At 41.0% G+C, this 21541-nt stretch overlaps 1 pseudogene; it reads right to left on the bottom strand.

The window, feature by feature from the left end:
* Positions 1-17555: 17555 nt before the first annotated feature.
* LOC118730129 lies at positions 17556-21073 on the bottom strand (annotated as a pseudogene).
* Positions 21074-21541: the final 468 nt, after the last annotated feature.

Raw genomic sequence — 21541 nt, 5'->3', positions numbered from 1 at the left:
TGGGGGCTGGCAGGGGAGCAGTTAGGCATCAATCAGGCTGGAAGGCAGAAGTGGTTAGAAGCAATCAGGAAGGCAGGCAGGCGAGGAGTTGGGAGCCAGTAGTCCTGGATTGTGAGAGGGATTGTCTGACTGCCTGTTTAGGCCCTATCCCAGTGGGACCAGGCCTGAAATGGGTCCCAGATTGGAGAGGGTGCAGGCTGGGCTGAGGGACACCTCTGCGGCACCCCCCCCCCATGCATGAATTTAGTGCACCAGGCCTCTAGTATGTATATAACCACAAGCAAATGAGAACTTTTTAAAATTTTAGTGTTTATGTAATGAGAAATCCTGGAAATCAGATAAAAATCTAAAATCTAAAATTCTTTATTAAAGTAGTTTACTTTATTTTTTATTAAATTTATTGAGATAACCCTGGTTAACAAAATTATACAGGTGCACAGTTTTACAGCACATCATCTATACACTGTATTGTGTCTTCACCATCCCAAGTCAAGTCTCCTTTTATCACTATTTATCACCTTTATACTCTTTTCCACCTCCCCCCACTAGACCACCAGGTAGTTTACTTTCTTAAAGACATACTTTTTAAAGCCAAAATTGAATTTTCTCTCTTTAATCAGATTCTTTGCTATCTGGGGGATAGATAAATTTTAAAATTTTGACCTAAATTACAGTTTAAACCCCTGCTGTTTATAGTGCCAGTTATAATTTAATAAATGCCCCTTTATAAACAAAAGTAAAATAGGGATGTGCAGTATGGCATTAATGGTTGAAATTTAAAACAAACTGTCACTAAATCTCCTTATATTTCAACTATCGTATTGTACAAATCCTCGAATTATTCTGTTAAACTCTACTTCACTATTTAAAAAAATATATCCTAGGTGAGAAAAAATATAGAATCCAGTGTAATATTAGAGTAACATGTGAAAATTTCAAACCCTTAAATCAATTTCCTCAGAACTTTCAATCTTTACCTTTATCTATTATCATTTTAAAAACTGAATATTGCAGTCCCTCTGGAATAGCTCAGTGGTTAGCATCAACCTTTGAACTAGGATATCATGGTTCCATTCCCAGTCAGGGCACATGCCCAAGTTGCAGGCTTGATTCCCAGTGTGGGACATGAAGGAGGCAGCCTATCAATAATTCTCTCTCATCATTGATGTTTCTATCATTCTCTCCCTCTCAATTCCTCTCTGAAGTCAATAAAAACATATTAAAAACAAAAAAAAATGAATGTTAGATTCTTTGATAAATCTTAATAAAATATTTATCCTAATAATATTTGAAAAATATAACATGCTAATTAAACTAATTCTTTATCTTTCTAAAACTACTTTGTTTTAAACACCTTGTCCTAGAGAGAATATTCTTGAGTACTTATGTTGATGAGAGCTCTCTTTAAATAACTCTTTGTTAATTTAGTATAAAAATTATATATGGTGAAAAAATATTTAAAGCATGAATTCATTTATTTTTGTCTGCCCAACTGTCCTTTTACACCCTATCACCTTTACACAGTATTCACTGTCTTAGAATGGAGCTGTCATAGCCAAAACAAAGAAAAATAAGTAAAAGTATAGACTAAAATTTATAAACCAAAATTTAGGTATGACACCAATAAAACTGGAATAATAGTTGCTGAAGCATTGCATGTTGTTTTTGTTTTTTCCCATTCAAAATGATACAGAAATTTCCTGGAAAGTGTTGAGGAAGAAAGTCACAAAGGTTATACCTAAAGCCTTTTCTGAGTCAAATATTTGGTGTTGTGATTAAAGAAAAAAAGAGCTGTGAATGACAAAATCTAAATAAGTCTGGAGTTATGAATGCACAAGGAACAATTACTTTTTTTCCAAGTAAGTTCTAGATTTTTTTTTCAGCCTTGTAGACAATTTCCTTGTCCAAAAGGTGGGAAACAATGAGTTGGAAATGCCTTCAGGACTCCAGTAGTCTCATCCTGAGGGTAGCCTCACAGAGACCCTGACAGAGAAGTAAATGGAGAGGACAGAGAATGAGGCAGCAGACATCAGCTAGCATTAGTGATCAGACAAGAAATAAAATGCATCCAAATTGGATAGGATGAAATAATATTGTCATTATTTGCAGACAACATGATATTGTACATAGAAAACCCTAAAGACTCCATAAAAAAAACCTACTAGACCTAATAAATAAAGTTGGCAGTGTAGCAAGATATAAAATTAACACTTAGAAATATATGGAATTTTTATACACCATAATAAACTCTCAGAAAAAGAAACTAAAAAACAATCACATTTGCCATTGCAACAACAACAACAAAAATTAAGGTACTTAATAATAAACTTAACCAAGGAGGCAAAGATCAGTAATCCGAAAACTGCGGGATGTTGAAAAAGAGAGAGGAAGATATAAACAAGTGGTAGAATATACTGTGTTCATGGATTCGTAGAATCAACATCATCAAAATGTCCATACTACTCAAAACAATCTATAGACTAAAAAATGCAATTCCTATTAAAATGCCAGTGGCATATTTCACAGACCTAGAACAAATATTCCAAAAATATATAGAATAAAAAAAGATGCCAAATAACTGTGGCAATCTTGAGAACGAAGAACAAAGTTGGAGGGATTATAATACCAGATACCATGTGATTCTACAGAGGGCTGAAATAAAAGTGTCGTTGTGGTTGTTGACAGAATTCAGTTTCTTTTGCCTATCGGACTGAGAGCCTTAGGTCCTCCACGTCAAACAGGCCATATTCAGCTCTTAGAGACTACTGGCATTCTTTGTCACGTGGTCTTTTCCATCTTTAATGCAATTCATGAAGAAACTCCATCACATCAAATTCTTCTAAACCTCCAAATCTTTCTAGACCCAGGTTTAAAGGGCTTATGCAATTAATTCAGACTCACCCAGATAATCTCATTTTCTTAAAATCAACTAATTTGGAACCTTAATTATATCTTCATAATAGTATCTAGATTAGGACTTAATTGAATAATATAAAGCATGACAAAATCAGAGGGCAAGAATCATGAAATATATGTTCAAGTTCTGCCCATCACAGAAGAGGAAGGAAGAATTGTCCTATGAAATCTAGAATTAATTTGAAAGCCCTAACTGACCATGTTTATGTGGAACTGACTAGAATGAAGTGTCTGCTACCATGTGGGAAATAGATCAGGATGTAAATTAATCAATATTAGAAATTTCCTTTTAAAAAACATGCCAGAATTTGTAACCTATGGAAAGTGTTCCTACCCATGTTATGACTATCACTATCCAATAATACTTAAGCTTATATGTAAATTTGGCATCGCAATAAGAAACCATACTTGAAAAATTTATACAACCCCCACATTATCAGAGAAAACATAGGTACTTGAAATTATTAATATATTACTGGGCCATCAGTCTTCTAGCCTTTTCTATCTCTAGCTAATACTATTCCTAACTCTTTCTGGCATTATTTACATCCTAAATTTCTTTCATCTAATTCTGGAACTATCCAATTTTATCTACTTTCCTTAGCTCATGCCTGAGACTGTTGAGTAGGACATCAAGAAATATCCTAGTACATAAATTATAGTCAGAGAGGTTCTAGGATATTAGTTTTCTCTTTCCAACCAAATCACTTACCACCTGGTTGTTGGAAATTCCTGAGGAAAATTCCAGTAAGTAGCAGGATCCGTAAATATTCTTCAAAAACTAAGGAGTGATAGGAAAGACTAGAAGGTGCTTGATTCCTCTCAATTCCACTTCCAGTAAGAGTGCTCAGATCGTTATAGACCAAAAGAGTTTCACTGTGAAATTGCTGCTTGAAAGAACCCTCCATTTTGACAGGCAGCTGAGAGCTGGAGTTGCCTGAGAATTACCACTCCCTTAACCCCCTGTGAAAATAAAGCAGAAAATTATTGAAGGCCTCAATCCTGATACTACTTTCTTAGAAACACAAACAGACAATTAATTTACACTAGTTTTAAATGTGAAAGTACTAAGTTACATATATTATTAATCTGGTATAGGGCTGTTGTTCTTACCTTACAAAATAAATAATAAATTAGATGTTCAGTAATGTCTTTCCTTGGTGATAGTTACACAGCTATTTATTACTCCTAATTATCTGACTCTATGCATGATGCCAAGAGCTGGTTCCATGAATAAACAAAGATTGATAACCAGCCTCTTTTAGGATTACAGGGGGACTGAATAATTTGAAGAAAGACACTCTTCAATCAGCATCAGGCGCACCAAGCAGCTCCTAAATTTATTCAATTCATACTTTGTTTTTAAAGAAGACTGAACTACTTGTTTCTCTCCTATGGGCAAACTCAGAAAATCATGGACAAAATGTCTGACAGAATGAAGAAAAATGATGATAGTCCCCAGCAGAATAAATACACCTTTTGCAGAAAGAAAGTTATCACTCTAAGCCTCAAGTGATCCACTGCTGTGAGACATAGATCTGAGCTGAGAGCATTGCTAAAAGAACTTAGGTAAATGAGGATTTATATTTATAATGAAATAGCATCAGTAAAGATTGATTATCTTTCAAAATCAGGGGCTCTAATCTCAAATCCCTGGATGACACCTCAATTTTCCTAAATGTATTTTGTATCTTTGAGCCACGTTCCACCCTTGGGGAGCTTAGCGACTCCTTATTGATGGTGCTTTAGGTTTGAGCTCTAATGTAGGAAGACAAATGGCCTTCTCAGTATGCACATGGAAGAACATTAAAATTTCTGAACTGTTACTTCAACATGTGTCAGAAAATGCAGCTTTTTGTGTTTGTTGATTTTTTTAATGCTGTCTCACAATTGAAATTTCTTGCACAGCCACTCTCAAAAAATTATTTGATATTCACTTAAAAATAGATGAATATTGACTGTCCTGAGTAATATTTACCAGATCCTGCCCACAGACCTCCTTTTTGTCCTAAAGTTCATCTTAGACGTTCCCAGCTATAAGGCTCTGCTGACAATTGCTCCACAAAATCTTCTACAGCTTTCCCAATGTACCTCAGATCCTAACTCATAAAACTTTCTCCCAAGACCTGAATCCAAATGTGTCCTCCTTTTCTCAATTCTAATAGCAGTTTTATCTGCATTATTTAGACAGATGTGGTCCTACTTTTCCACAAGGCTTGCAGCTCTCTCTTGAAAAATCCCTGCTGTATGTCGAATATGGCCAAAGATATCAAATACTAGTCCCAGGAATTTGTAACTGTTACCTTATTTGGATAAAAGGTATTTTTAGAGGTAATTAAGGATTTTGAGATGAGGAGATTGCCCTGGATTATCCAGAAAGTCTCCAAATGCCATCACAAGTGTCTTTATAAAAGAGAAACAGAGGGAAGTAGCACATGTACACAGAAGAGAAGGTAATGTGAAGACAGAGGTAGATTGGAGTGATGTGGCCACAAACCAAGAAATGTCGATAGCTAGAGTCATTGAAAGGAACACAAACCTGCTGACCATAATTTCAGTCTTCTGGCCTCCCAAACTATGAGAGGATATATTTATATAGCTTTCAAGCCTCTCAGTTTGTGGTAACTTGTTACAGTCCATTCATTTTATTTCTTCTATCTACTTTATGTTGATTTCTTATTTAACATTATTGCTTGCCTATATGTTTATTTCTTAGTATTTCCATTAATTTTAACGTACCCTTATATTCTTTCTCTCTTCACTTTTAATCCAATTGTACTTCTTCATGCTATTAATTGTCACCTGCTCTATTAGTTAGGCGCAGGCGTCTTCAAACTACGGCCCGCAGAGGAGTCTGATCCGGCCCGCCAGGTTTTTTGGGCAGTGAGCGCAGCCGAGGTGTTACAGTAGGAATTAGTAGTTCATATAGTCCGGCCCTCCAGCTCTCTGAGGGACCGTGATCTGGCCCCCACTTTAAAAAGTTTGAGGACCCCTGATAGGGTAATGCTAGCTGCTAACAGAAATAAACCCTCAAATCTCAGTAATTTCAGATACAATAACTTATTTCTTACATTAACATTCTAGTGTATTTCCAGGCCTTAGGGTTCTGTACTCCTCAATTATTTTAGAATTCCTGATGACAGAAATTTGCTCCTAACTCCATACCTTCAACTGGATGTCAACAGCAGGATAAAAGGAAAAGAACATGGAGGATCATGCCTGGCAGTGGGATACATTTATGTTCACAGTCCAGTCAAATGGAAAAAAAGGTAGAAAATGCCTTCTAGCCATAAGATTACACATATAAGACTCTCCCATCATTGAACAAGATACCAAATATATATGCCACCAGGTTTCCCATATTTCTCTCAAGAAGCAACTCATCAGCCATTATTCAAGAGTACATGCAGAAGGAAAAAGAAAAAAAGAAATTTGTAAATATGCTAGTCATCTTACCTGTTTTATGATGTTAATTTTATTTTCTGAAAGTAATCTAAAGTATAATTCCAAATGTTTGCCAATTTGGCCCTTGTCACTCGGAGACTAGACAGATTTTCCAATTATTATAGTTCTGAATGCTTTCTCATGTGCTGTATACTTCATGAAGCAGGGCAAGGCTAAGAAGGCTTAACTACCCTGTATCCCCAAAAATAAGACTGTCTTATATTAATTTTTACTCCTAAAGATGCGCTAGGTCTTATTTTCAGGGGATGTCTTATTTTTCCATGAAGAAGAATACAGTACATATTTATTGTTAAATGAAAATAAAGGAAATTTATTACCTGTATATGGTATAGTGGTACGTTAGTTGTCAACACAAACCAGACAAACTGTGAATCCTACGGTATCAAGAATTCACTCATTTATTCAATGACAATCATGTCATCATCTTCTGGAACATCATCATAACAATCCAATTCCTGAATTTCCTGGTGAATTTCTTGTGACTCCATTTCTTTCAGAATCAGTGGACCAAATCTCTCATGTTTAGCCTAGGGGAGGGGGCTTAGTTTTGAGGGTATTCCTTATATTTCACTCAGAAGGAAACCTGTAAGTAGGTCTTATTTTCAGAGGATGTCTTATTTTCAGGGAAACACAGTAGTTCCAACAGCACTTCCGAGTTCCACACAGCATTAGTTGATGTGATCTTACAATGCCTCTCAAATAATCCATGTAATCCTTTCTAAAAAGTTTTCATGAAAATAATGATAAATCAATTGAATTTTTTTGGTAGATATCCACAAATAATGTGCATTATTTTATCTGGAGAAATAAAATTACTTAGGAAGAGAAGTAAGAGGTAAAATATACAATACTCAAGGATCACCAAGTTTCTTCATGATTTATTTTGCTCCATAGTTCCAGAACGGAGAAAAAAAAAAAAAAAAAAAAAAAAAAAAAAAAAAAAAAAGGCTTGGAATTAGCAAACTTGCATTATTTAATCCAGTGATACACTGCTGAACAAGATCATAATTCTGTAGTATGGTAGCTCAACTATGGTTGAGGATTAGGCTGAGGATTGGGTAAGAAGGTTAATTAATACACAAAAAGAAGGACACAGAAGTGAATTGGAATGCATCACAAAGCACCAGCACTACCTTGGATTTTATGAGATATTTTTTACCATAAAATGAGATAGCTGGTCCTTGCTAAATGGGGAGGTATTTTAATGTCACTATAATTTACATTTAATGGAAGTTTTGATGCATAATTTGCCACATCATTGTCTTAAAATTTCTACTTAACTCTGCTTTTGAAAATATTTTTATTGATTTTTTTTCAATCTTTATTGTTGACAGTGTTACAGATGTACACCCCTGTTATTCCCCATTGCCATTCTTCACCCAGATCCCATCCTGCCTCAGGCCTTCACCACCCTATAGTCTGTATTTATGAGCAATGTATATCTATACTTATAAAATGGTTATATGCTAATTAGACTAGGTCTACTGATCATCTTCCAGATGTCTGACTTCCTTCCAGACAAAGCCATGGTGGTGGTGCAGAATCAGAGGCAGTTAGGGGCGATCAGCCTGGCAGGAATTTAGGAGCAATCAGGCCATCAGGAAAAGGCAGTTGGGGGACCAGCCAGCAGGGGAGGGCAGTTGGGGGTGAACTGGCCTACAGGGGAGGGCAGTTGGGGGTGAGATCAGGCCAACAGGGGAGGACAGTTGGGGATGACCAGACTGGCAGGGGAGGGCAGTTGAGGGTGACCAGGCTGGCAAGGGAGGGAAGTTGGGGGTCACATGGCCAGCAGGGCAGGGCAGTTGGGGGCATTAGGCAGGAAGGCAGGTGAGTGATTAGGAGACAGTGGCCCAAGATTATGACAGGGATGTCCAACTGCCTGTTTAGGCCCATTCCCTGTGTGAGCCTAAACAGGCAGTTGGACATCCCCTGAGGGGTCCTGGATAGGAGAGGGTGCAGGCCAGGCTGAGGGACACCCCCCTCCATACATGAATTTCATGCCCTGGGCCTCTAGTATGCATATAAGTACTTCAGTTAATAACTCCCCAACACACACTTCCCTCTGAGATTTGTCAATCTGTGCTATACTTCCATGCCTCTAGTTCTATTTTATTCATTAGTTTTATTTTGTTCTTTAGTTCCTTGTTCATTTGTTTTGATCTTTAGATTCAATTGTTGATAGATATGTATTTATTGCCATTTTATTGTTCATATTCCTACTCCTCCTCTTCCTTCTTCTTATTCTTCTTTTTCCTCAATAAGACCATTCAATATTTCATATAATATTAGTACTGGTTTGGTGGTGAGGAACTCCTTTAGCTTTTACTTGTCTGTGAAACTCTTTATCTGCTCTTTAATTCTAAATGAGAGCTTTTCTGGATAGAGTCATCTTGGTTGTAGATCCTTGCTATTCATCACTTTGAATATTTCTTGCCACTCCCTTCTGACTTACAAAGTTTCTTGGGGGAAATCAGCTGATAGTCACATGGGCACTCCCATGTAGGTAATGAACTGCTTTTTCTCTTTCTGTTTTTAAGATTTTCTCTTTGTCTTTAACCTTTGGCATTTTAATTATGATGTGTCTCAGCGTGGGTCTCTTTGGGCTCCTCTTATTTGGGACTTGCTACACTTCCTGGATTGTAAGTCTATTTCTTTCACCAGGTAAAGGGAGTTTTCTGTTATTATTTCTTCAGATAGGTTTTGAATTTCTTTCTTCCTTTATTCTTCCTGTACTCCCATTATGTGAGCATTGGTACTTTTCATGTTATGTCAGAGGCTCCTTACAATATCTTCATATTTTTTTTAATTATTTTTTCTTTTTGCTCTTAAGAATTGGGTGTTTTTGTATCCTACTATTCCAAATTGCTGATTTGATTCCAGGAGTCCTCTGTTCAACTATTGATTCCTTGTAAATTATTAGTCATTTCATTTAGTATAGCTTTCATTTCTGACTGGTCTTTTTAATGTCTTTGATGTTCTCAAATTCCTTGAAATTCCCATTAAGTTCCTGAATAACCTTATAACCATTTTTTTGAACTATGAAAGTAGTTTATTTACTTTCATTTCATATAGTTTTCTTTCCTAGAGATTTCTTCTGCTCTTTCATTTGTGACATGTTTGTTTGTTGCTGTTGTTTTTGTCTATGCATTTTGGCTGCTTCCATGTGTTTGTTTCTATGTATTAGTGAAGCTGGGATGTCTCCTGGAATTGGTTAAGTGGCTTTGTTTTATAAGTGTCCTGGAAGGCCCAGGGGCTCAGCCTCCCCCACCACCTGAGCTGGGCACTCTAGGTGTGCCCCTGTGTGGGTTGTGTGCGCTGTCCTATTGTATATGAGCCTTGGTTGCTGTTGGTGTCACTGGGAGGATTTGACCCCGAGCCCAATTGGCTGTGAGGACCAACTGTGACTAAGTGGAAGAGCTACTGTTCAGAAGTTGCCCCTATGGAATAGGACTTGTTTCAGTGGTGCTTGGTTGCTCACTGAGTCGGCCCCTTGAGTCTGTTGCTTATGGAAGTGGTAGAGATGTAATCTGGCATGGTTTGAAGCTGTCCACCAGGTGAACAGGCAATGGGGCCCCTGGAAGTGCAAAGTCAACTACTGCCTTTGCTCTGCCTGAGACCACCTGGCAAGAGCTACAGAGTGACCTATAGATGGCTGCTACTTGATTTGAACTTATAGGTCCCCAGGAGAGGCCAAGCTGTGAACCTTGACAAGCTGCTACTAGTGCTGGGCCTGGAGCCACTTATTCAGAGGTATGGGACACACTAAATCCATCTGTTCATTGTTTCAGAGATTTTAGGAAAGTCTGAATCCTGAACCAAAACAGACCATTCATATGGAAAAGATACTGCAAACAGCTTGGTGGGGCTTCAAATTGGGTAGGGCAGGATCTCAGGGAATCACCAGGGTGATGCAAATAGTATGGACCAGGTTGATGGAGACTAAGATATGGTGCCCACAAGTCAACTCTTTGAGGAGGAGACTTGTCTGGAATAAAGCTGCCCTAACTCCTGCCCTGATGCTGCACTACTGAGTTCCTCTCCATATGTCCCTGGATTCGCCCAAGCTGCCTCTCTAGTCCTGCAGTGAGTCCAAATAAGTTCATGTATGTGCCCTTTAAGGGTAACTGCCTAGGTCTCCAGCATCACAGTCCCTATTGATGCTTATAGCTGGAGGTTAAGAGTACTTCTTGGAGAGAAACCAAGATGGCGGCATAAGTAAACTCCTAAACTGCTGCCTCGCACAACAGTATTAAAACTACAACTAAAAGACAAAACGGACCATCCAGAACCACAGGAAAGCTTGGCTGAGTGGAAATTCTACAACTAGAAGAAAATAGGAAAGCACATTGAAACTCAGAGGAGATGCAGAAGGCTGAGGTACAGAGACTCACATGCAGAAAGGATGGGAGGCTCTGTGCACAGGCAGCTGAGTGCTTGGAAGGCATCCTAAAGCGGAAGGGATAAGGAAGCTCCCGACTGCACTGAACTCTAGTCCCGGGCAAGATGGTGGGAAACCAGATTCATTCAGGGGGAATCTAGACTGTCAGGAAAAGAGAAAGCACACTGGGACTCAGGAGCTGTGCAAGGCAGAGGTCAGGAGGCCAGCGCGCAGAGAGGACTGACTGCTGAATGCATGGATGACTGAGTGCACAGCTGGCTTTCTAAACTAGGGGGGAGAAGAAGGTCCCGACTGCATTAAACTCCAGTTCCAGGCAAGTTTCTGGTAACCCTGACTCATTTGGGAAGAAACTGGACTGTCTGGCAGCAGGTGAAACTACAGGGCGGCTTTCTCTCAGAATTGCTTGCGGTGATTACTGAGGGACACTGAGACCTGGGGGCCTCAAAGGGCAGGGCTGATGGGAAACCAAGGCTGTCTGCTCTGCCATGAAACTACATCCCATCCAAGCTGAGCACAGAGGCTTTTGCAATTTTGCAAGTCTTGTCTCCAGCACAGAAGTTCTCCTAGCATAGACATAGCTGATCCTTATAGCCAATTGGCCTGGAGATCAATTCCTCCCAGTGATACCAACAACAATCAAGGCTTAACTACAACGAGGCTGAACACACAGTCCACAAAGGGATGCATTGCGCATGTCCATCTCAGGTAACTGGAGAGGCTGAGCCACTATGCTCTAGAGAACCCCTACCACACAAAGCTACTCTACAAACTCAGGGAAGCAGCAAAAATGTGGATATAAAGAAACAGATCACAAATTAAAGAAATGAAGGAAAACAAACGACTGGATATAGAATTCAAAATCATGGTTATAAGGTTTTTTCAAGAATTTCCTAGAAAAGGCCAACAAATTTAGTGATAACCTCGAGGATATGAAAAAGGACCAACTATAAATTAAACATACACTGACTGGAATAAAAAATATTATATAGAGACAAAACCGGTTTGGCTCAGTGGTAGAGCGTCGGTCTGCAGACTGAAAGATCCCGGGTTCGATTCCGGTCAGGGGCATATACGTTGGTTGCAGGCACATCCTCAGTAGGGGGTGTGCAAGAGGCAGCTGGTCGATGTTTCTCTCTCATCGACATTTCTAGCTTTCTGTCTCTCTCCCTTCCTCTCTGTAAAAATCAATAAAATATATTAAATATATATATATTTTATACAGAGACCTAACAGCCGACTAAAGAACTGCAAGAATCAAGTCAAAGATTTGAAATACAAAGAAGCAAAAAACACTCGGCCAGAAAAGCAAAAGGAAAAAAGAATTAAAAAATTTGAAGATAGTGTAAGGAGCCTCTGAGACAACTTTAATCATACCAACATTTGAATTACGGGGGGTGCCAGAAGAAGAGAGAGAGCAAGATACTAAAACCCTATTTTAAGAAATAATGACTGAAAACTTCCCTCACCTGGTGAAAGAAATAGACTTACAAGTCTAGGAAGTGCACAAAACCCCAAACAAAAGGAATCCAAAGAGGAACACACCAGAACACATCACAATTAAAATGCCAAGAGCAGCGTGGATAGAGTGTCAGTCTGCAGACTGAAAGGTCCCAGGCTAGATTCTGGTGAAGGGCATGTACATTGGTTGCAGGCACATCCCTGGTGAGGGGTGTGCAGGAGATAGCTGGTCAATGTACCTCTCTCATCAATGTTTCTAGTTCTCTATCCTTCTCCCTTCCTCTCTGTGAAAAATCAATAAAATATATCTTAAAAAATGCCAAGAGCAAAAGACAAAGAGAAAATATTAAAAGCAGCAAGAGAAAAACAGTTAATTACATACAAGGGAACACCCATACAATTGTCAGCTGATTTCTCAGCAGAAACTATGCAGGCCAGAAGAAAATGGCAAGAAATATTCAAAGTGATAAATAGCAAGAACCCACAACCAAGATTATTCTAAAGGTCAGATAAGGAGCTTCACAGATAAGAAAAAGCTAAAGGAGTTCATCATCTCCAAACCAGTCTTATATGAAATGCTGAAAGGTATTCTTTAAGAAGAGGAAGGAGAATAAAAAGGTAAAGATAAAAATTATGAACAACAAATACATGTCTATCAACAAGTGAATCTAAAAATCAAGTGAATTAAAAAATCTGATGAACAGGATAAACTGGTGAATGTAATAGATTTAGGAGCATATAAAGAGAATGCACTGACAAATCTCGGGGGGAAAGGGGCGTGGGGGTGTGGGAAGAGACTGGACAAAAATCATACACCTATGGATGAGGACAGTAGGGAGAGGTTAGGGCAGAGGGTGGGGTGGGCACCGGGTAGAGGGGAGCTATGGGGGGTAAAAAAGAGGAACAATTGTAATGATCTGAACAATAAAGATTTATTAAATTAAAAAATAATAATGATAGCTAATAAATAAATAGATAGATGATAGATAGATGATAGTACTTCTCTTGCCACTGGGACCTGAGGCTGGGGACCTGGGTGGGGCTGGGACCATTTCTTCTTATGGAAGACCTCTTCCCAGTTAAACATTTGCCATATGTGGGTGTCTGACTTGTCTGTTCCATGCCTCTGCCCCTCCTACCAGTCTCAATATTTTTTCTTCTTGAATTCTCTAGTTGTAAGACTTCCATTCAGCCAGATATTAGGTGGATCTGAATGATGGTTGTTCTGTATTTTAGTTGTAATTTTGATATGGCTGTGGGAGGATGTGAATACCAGTGTTTTTCTACTGGTTCATCTTGATTCATCCTTCAGATAATTGATTTTTAGGGACAGAGAGAAAAACCTTGATGTGAGAAGCCAACATGAATTGGCCGCCTTCTGCATGCCGTTCTTGGCAATGAAGCCCACAACTCAAGCCTGTGCTCTGATTGGGAATCCAACCAGCTACCTTTTATGTACTGGAGTATGCCCAAACAAGTGAGCCTCACTAGCCAAGGTTACCTGGCTTTACCTTTTAAAAACATGTCTTCCTCTGTATTTTTCCCTTCAATTAACACTGAATTCCCATTACTTTTTTCTCAGTGCTGCCTCATATTGCCTAAGTAGTGGGGATTTTATTTTTATTTCCAGAATTCTATGGTCCTCAACAAGAGTAAACTACAACTTTCACCTTTCTTGATTCTAAACCTAAGTTTGTTCATAGGCTGGTTGGTGTATCCTGCATTAAGGTAATCCATAGACTTTTAGAATAGGTACTCATTTTTGTAAACATATTATAGCTTAGATTAGAAAACAGAGCTGCCTTTTGTGTAAAATAGAGTATGAGACAGGTTTATTCTGAACCCCATCTAGAAGTTCATTATTAAAAGTGCTAGAAGAAACTCAGGATACCAGCTTCATTTTAAAAAATTCATGGCATGAGTCAAAGCTGCAATGCCACTGTTACCGCCAGAAAACAGATTTTATGTGAATGCCATGTAAGTAAAAATTAGTATCTGGTATTAAACAAATTATATCATAAGTTTATTTTAAGATTTTTAAAAACTGGAATGAGATTATAATAATATAATATAATATAATTCATATGGGGAAATCGAAACACACAAAATACATTTTAGTTACTTTGCCATATGATAAATGAATCTATATTGGCCCATAGATCTCTTAGCCACATTTATATTTATCATCAAGGGTTTTTATCAAGGGATCAAAATGCCAGCAATAAGGAAAATGCAGCCCATATTAAGTTTCAATAAAAAAAAACACACACAAAAAAACTGTTTTCATTCCATTAAAGAACATATAAGTCAGTAATGTTTGAGAACAGAATATAGTCAAAGGCAATCAAATATGTTTTAAACTTTGTGTTAAAATAATTTTACATAGAATATTTACAAAAATAACACAAGGAATTCTCATACATCTTACTAAAGTCCCCATATGTTGATATTTTAACACATAGTTTCTTTCTCTCTCCATCCTTATTTATTTACCTCTCTCTCTCTCTCTCTCTCTCTCTCTCTCTCTCTCTCTCTCTCTCTCTCTCTCCCTCTCTCTTTCTCTCTTACTATGTACACACATATATGCACGTAAACATACATATGTTTACATACATGTTATTTGCTTATTTCTGAATAATTAGAGAATAAGTTGAAGACACAATATGCCTTATCCTTTTTAAAATATATATATATATATATTTTATTGATTTTTTACAGAGAGGAAGGAAGAGGGATAGAGAGTCAGAAACATCATTGAGAGAGAAACATCCATCAGCTGCCTTCTGCACACTCTCCACTGGGGCTGTGCCAACAACTAAGGTACATGCCTTTGATTGGAATCGAACCTGGGACCTTTCAGTCTGCAAGCCAAAGCTCTATCCACTGAGCCAAACTAGTCAGGGCTGCCTTATCCTTAAATGATTCAGTATGTATTTCCTAAAAATAATGATATTTTTAAACATAATCAGTTAAAATTATAAATCAGAAAATGAACTACAACCTAATCTAGATCTGTATTCAAATTTGCCAATACCCCTTTTGGGTCCTTCATAGAAAAATAAACTTTTTTTGTTTTGATCCAAAAATCTAATTCAAGATCAAATGTGGCATTTATTTGTCATATATTTTAGGTGAAGTCTAGAAGGTTCCTCAGTTTTTGTATTCTTTCAGGATGCTGAAATATTTGGATTGTGTGATTTTCCTCATGATTAGATACAGTTTATGCCTTTGGGGAAATAGTATCACCAAGTGTGTGTGCACTTTCCATCATATTAGGTGATGCATGAATAGGTATATCTGTCCTATTACTGGTGATGTTAATTTAAATTAATTGGTTAAGATAGAGTCATAGGGTTTCTCATTTAAAATTTATTCATTTTACCTTTGCATTTATAAGTATCTGTGGAAGATATTTTGAGACTATGGATGCATTCTATTTCTCATCACATTTTTACTTTCTTAGATAAGGTGACCAGATGACTTGCTTTTGGCAGGACAGTCCCGATTTTTAACAATTTGTCCCACATCCCGAGGTATTTTAAAAAAGACCCAATTTTTGGAAAGAATGCATGAGAAGCTAGGGAATGGTGGGAGGACAGGAAGGGAATATACGGTTTTTGGCAGCCATGTGGCAATTTAGCCAGGATATGAGTTTTATATTATTTTTGTTAACTTTATAATGTTAAACTTTAATAATAACAAATAATTGTTGAGAACTGATTATCAAGAACTGCTTATCAAAGTTTGCATTATTGATCAGTTGTTAGAATTCGACCACCATTGTTTGGACTTAATGAACAATAGCGTTTTTTTGGGATTGGCAACGAGGAAAACATTTTGTAACTGTTTCTCAGATGATACACATCCTACTCCGTGCTAGTAAGCTAGTTAAACAAGTGATGTCATTACAAATCAGCTATTCAGATAATTTAGGTAAGTAATTTATGTATTTATTTCATAAATACATAAATTTTCTTGAATTTAGCAGACAGTACTCATATTATTTATATTTTTATAAATATTTTTATAAATATTTTTATAAATAATATGAGTACTGTCTGCTAAATTCAAGAAAATTTATAGTGGCAGCAAAAAGTCTAGCACTGGCCTTGAAAGTGACACAACTATACATAATTTTATTTATTTATTTTATTTGTAAATTGTACTTACATTGAAATTTAAACTATATATATTACAATATTATTTTTGCATTCCATGAAAATTTTTGTTGCTCCATATAGACCAAATTTTTAATCAAGAACCCCCTCCACCCCCCCACACCCCACTCCAGTCAATGGTGTCCCACTTTACCAATGTTAAAATCTGGTCACCTTACCTTAGCATCTATTAATGATTCTGCCTAAAACAGTCAAATGGCATTTTTCTTATCCCTTCATTTCTCCGAATCTTGCTCTGTCAAAAAGTAAAAATATGCTTTAAAAGGGATGGAAAATATCAATATAATGGAAGAGCCAGAAAGAAAGGGCCTTCACTAGTCCATCTGGGACAATTTAATGAGGGCAAGATACTATAACTGATGGTTTGGGGATGCCCTAAGTATAGGCAGAAATAGATAAATATATAGATAGATGATAGATAGATTCTTCTTTAGAGTACAAGGAAATTCTACTCCTTTCCAGACATTTACCTGATAACAAGATGAATATTAAAAATCTTGAAAGAACATAATTTAAAAATTGATTAATTTGTAACTGAAAAACATACTGTTTGAAGTAATAACGTCTAGTCCATCAATTTTGATCAGGCAGCATTCAACAATTAGTGAGATTGGTATTACCAAATGCTGATAAGAGAGTGGGTAAAATGAAGACTCATAGAGTACTGATATGAAAGAACAATGCTAAAATCTTTCTAAATAGCAATTTTGCAGTATGCATCAAAGTTTAAATAAATGCAACTCTGACATAGCAATTCCATTTAAAATAATGAAATATACAACTGAGTAATTATAAATTTTTATTATAGCATCATTAGTTATAAAAAATAGCAAACTTAATTTTTGGCAATAGAATTAGAAAGCTAGGCAGTTGAAAAAGTAATTATTTACCTCTGATTTAGAAAAATTTTTATAACATACTGCTATATGAATTACTCAAATTTTAAAATATGTGTGATTATTTTATTGTATGCATGCATACACTTACATACCTATACTAGTATGCATATATTCTTATATACACACTATCCTGGTCTGTTCTTCTATTAATTGGAGATAATAATAGGAACTACCTCACAGCTCACAGATGTGTTTTGTTGTTGTTGTTGTTGTTGTTGTTGTTGTTTGTCTGTGTGTGTGTGTGTATGAAAGTCTTTTATTTTAATATTGAATATGTCTAAACTTCCAAAAGTTCTTAAATAGGCTTTCAGAGGAGCAAATGGTTAGGAGGCCAGTGAGCAAGGAGAGAGCCTGGTGGCAGGCAGATGAGGGAGCAGCAGAGTCCCTGCCGCCTGGCCTCCTGCTAGCCATAAATAACCAGGCCACGGGCGGCCTGGCAGGCCACGTTATGTACACAACGAACACTATACTCATGCCCAGTGCGGGCTCTCTGAGGACAGCCCCCAGGGTGCCCACCACCCAGCCTGTCCCAGCTCCTGTGCCTCCCCGGGGGCTCCTCAGCCACCCCCGCCGCAGAGGGCGCCCTACAGGCTGGGAGAGGTGGGCCAGCCTGGGCGAGGGCCACCTCCCAACACTGCTGCCCTCCCCACGAGGGACCGCTCTCCAGGGGTCTGGGCCTGCCAGGCGGAGGGGCCAGCCCTGCCCTTCCAGTCCAGGTCGCTTGCACCAAGAGCACAGCCAAGAGACACCGTTTCCTTCTGAGCATGTTTCTCATCTCAGGGGAGACACAAGAGGAGCCCCCTCTCTGGCTTCCACCTCCCAGGCTCACAGCTGCGGCGGGAGCCGGCCCGTGAGGCCTCGGGACCCAGACCCTGACCCGGCAGGGCGGACTCTACCATCACACAGGCAGCCGCCTGGATGTCCCTGGAGACGCAGCCCCAGCCTCAGGCCGAGGGCTGCAGCCTCCTCCGGGCGGCTGGAGGTCCCGGTGCCCGGCCCAATGGGCTGGAGCTGAGGTGGCCGTGTCTGGCAGGCCGGCTCCCACTCAGATGTTCTTGGCTGGACCAGGACCCCAGCTCTGCCCTGCGGACCGGGGCCCAGCTCCACGGAGCGCACCCTCTGAGCAAACTTGAGGGAGTAGAGGGTCTCGCTGGTGTTCTCCGCGGGGGACACCTGCACCACATGAGGGTCTTGCTGTCCGGTTTAGCGAGTCCTGAGGTGGTAGGTGAGCTTGGAGCTGCGGAAGGAGCCCATTTGCCCACGAGCTCCGTGCCGGCCAAGTCCACCAGGTTCGGCTTCCTGGTGGTGCGGAGGCCGGCCTGCGGTCCACGCCACACACCGTCACCATGAGCAGGGCGTGTGTGCGGGAGCTGTGCTCGTTCCGGTTGGTGAACTCCGTGGTGCGGATGGTGTGCCCGAACTCAAACACCTTATTGATGTCCACGCTCTGCACCCGGAACTCCATCAGCCCTGGCACATACAGCTGCCCGATGCCATTGGGGCACAGCCGGATCTCCAGCTTTTCCTGGGGCTCCTGCCCAGACAGGTCCCTGAGGGCCTTGTTGTAGATCTCGGCCGCGCTGACGGTGATGGTGAACTCCCAGTCAGAGGCCTTCTCCTGCACCTCGGAGAAGAGCAGCTGCAGGGCCCGCTGGTTGTTGCCTGGGTTCTCAGGGGTTCCCTCCATCGTGTACGTCCTGCCAGCACCCGTCTGGCCATAGGCGAAGATCCAGACATTGAACCTGTCAATACAGGAGGTGATGAGGGCCTGCACCTCCTGGAAGAATGTTCTGCTGGGAGGCCCTCTGGGAGAAGACCTTGTCCAGCTCAAAGGATATGTGCTTCCCTTTGTGCAGCAGGTGGATGATGGAGTCATCGTCAGGGTCGAAGGTCACCACATTGGTCACCTCAGGTTCTTCCCATCCTCTTTGGTGACTGGCCAGACACAAGCAATCACCTAGATGTTGCCTTTCAGCCACAGGAGCTTGTTGTGACATTTCTTGTGCTGATTCAGCTCCCGGCAGCACTTGCGCAGCAGCTCCTGGTTGTGTTGCAGTAGACCAAGAAGACCAAGGATGCTTCTGAGGAAGTAGGAGGGACACTGTTTCATACGCCAGCAGACTCAAGGAACAGCCTTCCAAATCTGAGTCAAGGAACACACATGGGCCCTCCCTTATATCCCCCTCCCTGTGATCTTTGTCCCACAAACATGGATTATGCTTCTGGTCCTTTTTGCATGCCTTGCAAGAAGGCCCCCAGGTGTTAGAATCTCCAGGCCATATCTGATGATCTGGCCTGGCGTCAGAGTTAGTAGCCCTCCCGCTGAGCAGTGCACTGTCTGTCCATAGTCCAATGGCCTCTGTAACCGGTTCTACAAGACCAGTATCTGGGAAGGAGAGAGGGCCTTAATTATAGGTTATCAGGAATGTACACTGAGCTTGCTGACTTGGATTCAGGTCACTAGCATCCAAATATGAGGGTTACATTGGAATTACCCCTTTTAGCCTCCTTAGTTGTTGCTGTTGACCTCCTCGATGGCCTGGCTGATCTCAGCCTTGACGCCCTTGAGGGCCTCCTGCAACAGCAGGGGGAAGCCGTGCATCTGACGCTTGAGCCCATTGTAGTGGTTGGTGAGGGTCCGCAGTGCTGGCTACAGGTCGGCAGGTTGGTCCGGATGCCTGCCAGGTTCTTGTGCATGGCCTTCGTCTCCACCTGGGCCCTAGCGAAGGCCTCCTCGATGGCCCGGTTCTTGTCCTCCTCCAGGGATTGCATCTCCTCCAGCATCTGCCTGTGCAGCTCAGCCTCAGACATGGCGATCTGTGCCTGCAGCTGTGCGGCCCGCTGGTGCGAGCTCTGCAGCTGCTGCTCCATCTCCTTCAGCACCTGTCTCTGCATGGCCACCTGCTCCTGCAAGTGCTGGTTCCAGGTCTGGGATTCGTTGAGGGCCTGCTTGGTATTGGATGACTACACCTCCACCATCTTGATGACATACTTGATGGACGGCCACTGGGTTCGCAGGCTGGCAATGGTCTTGATGGTCTCGTGGCTGTCGCTCAGACACTGGCTGAGCCACTCCTCCTCCTGCGCCTTCTTGGCCAGGCAGTCCTTGAGCCGCAGCTCCACCTAGGCCAGCTGGTAGGTTTTCTGCTACACCTCCAGGTTCATCTTGGAGAGCAGGCTTTTGTCCTCTGCCACCCGCAGCTGCAGCTAGGCCAGACTGTCCAGGGGGCTGCCAGCTTTGCACGCCGCATCTTCTGCCTCAGTCGCTCATTCTCCACCATCAGCAGGTCCCGCTACTTCTCCTGGTCCATGCCTCCCAGCTCTGATCACAGGCAGCTCACTTCCTGGGCCTGGCTGATGAGCTTCTCCTTCAGGCTTTCCACCTGCATGCTCAGGTAGTGCCTGCAGGGGCTCCCAGGGCTTGGCACTGAGTTAGGCTGGGTGTGCCCTGCTATGGGCACCAGAGTCTTCATTGTCACTGGCCAGGGTGTCTTTTCCATGCCCAGTTCTGAACCTGCCAGTGTGTGGGAAAGGGCTGGCAGCAGGGCTGGCTGGGGCGGGGCAGGCCATCCCCCGCTTGGGCTCCTCCAGGCCCGGTCCACTCTCCACAGGCCACAGTGAGGGCGGGACTCCTAGGTTCCAGGTCCGGTGAGACTGGACCATGGCTCTGGGATCCGCAGCCTGCCTTGGCCCCCGGCAGGCAGCCAGGAAGAGGAAGAATCCCTGCTTTAGCTGCAGCACCAGGGGGTCAGCCTGGCCTGGCCAGGTGGCGGCTCACAACGTTGTTAAGAAAATAAATTAATAGCATCTCAGCATAGTATCTGAAACATAAAATTAACTGTTATTTTAACAATATTATCTTATTTTAATTAATTTAATTTTACTTAATTAAATCCTATCTAATAATAAAGTAATATTCAAATTAACCATCACTCTGCGACAAAATGGCGGCCCCCCATAGCTACAAGATGGTAGCACCCAGTCACTTCAGCCCTGCTGCTGCAGTGTCTGGGCCTGTCAGCCGTACCAGAGTTCAGAAGTGGGGGACCAAGCAGAGAGGCTTGATCCACCCCTAGACATGAGAGTCAGAGCCCAGATAGCAGGGCTTGGGGGCTTCCTTAGAAAGGTGGCAGCAGGAATACCCCCAAGCCCCACAGATAGAATCAGAACAACAGGGCATGGGGACACTTTGTGTCAGTGTCAGCGAAGCCCCCAGGCCTGGAAGA

This window comes from Pipistrellus kuhlii, unplaced genomic scaffold, assembly GCF_014108245.1.
Source record: "Pipistrellus kuhlii isolate mPipKuh1 unplaced genomic scaffold, mPipKuh1.p scaffold_m20_p_1, whole genome shotgun sequence".
Classification (NCBI taxonomy): Eukaryota; Metazoa; Chordata; class Mammalia; order Chiroptera; family Vespertilionidae; genus Pipistrellus; species Pipistrellus kuhlii.
This window is presented reverse-complemented; position numbering and strand designations above follow the sequence as displayed.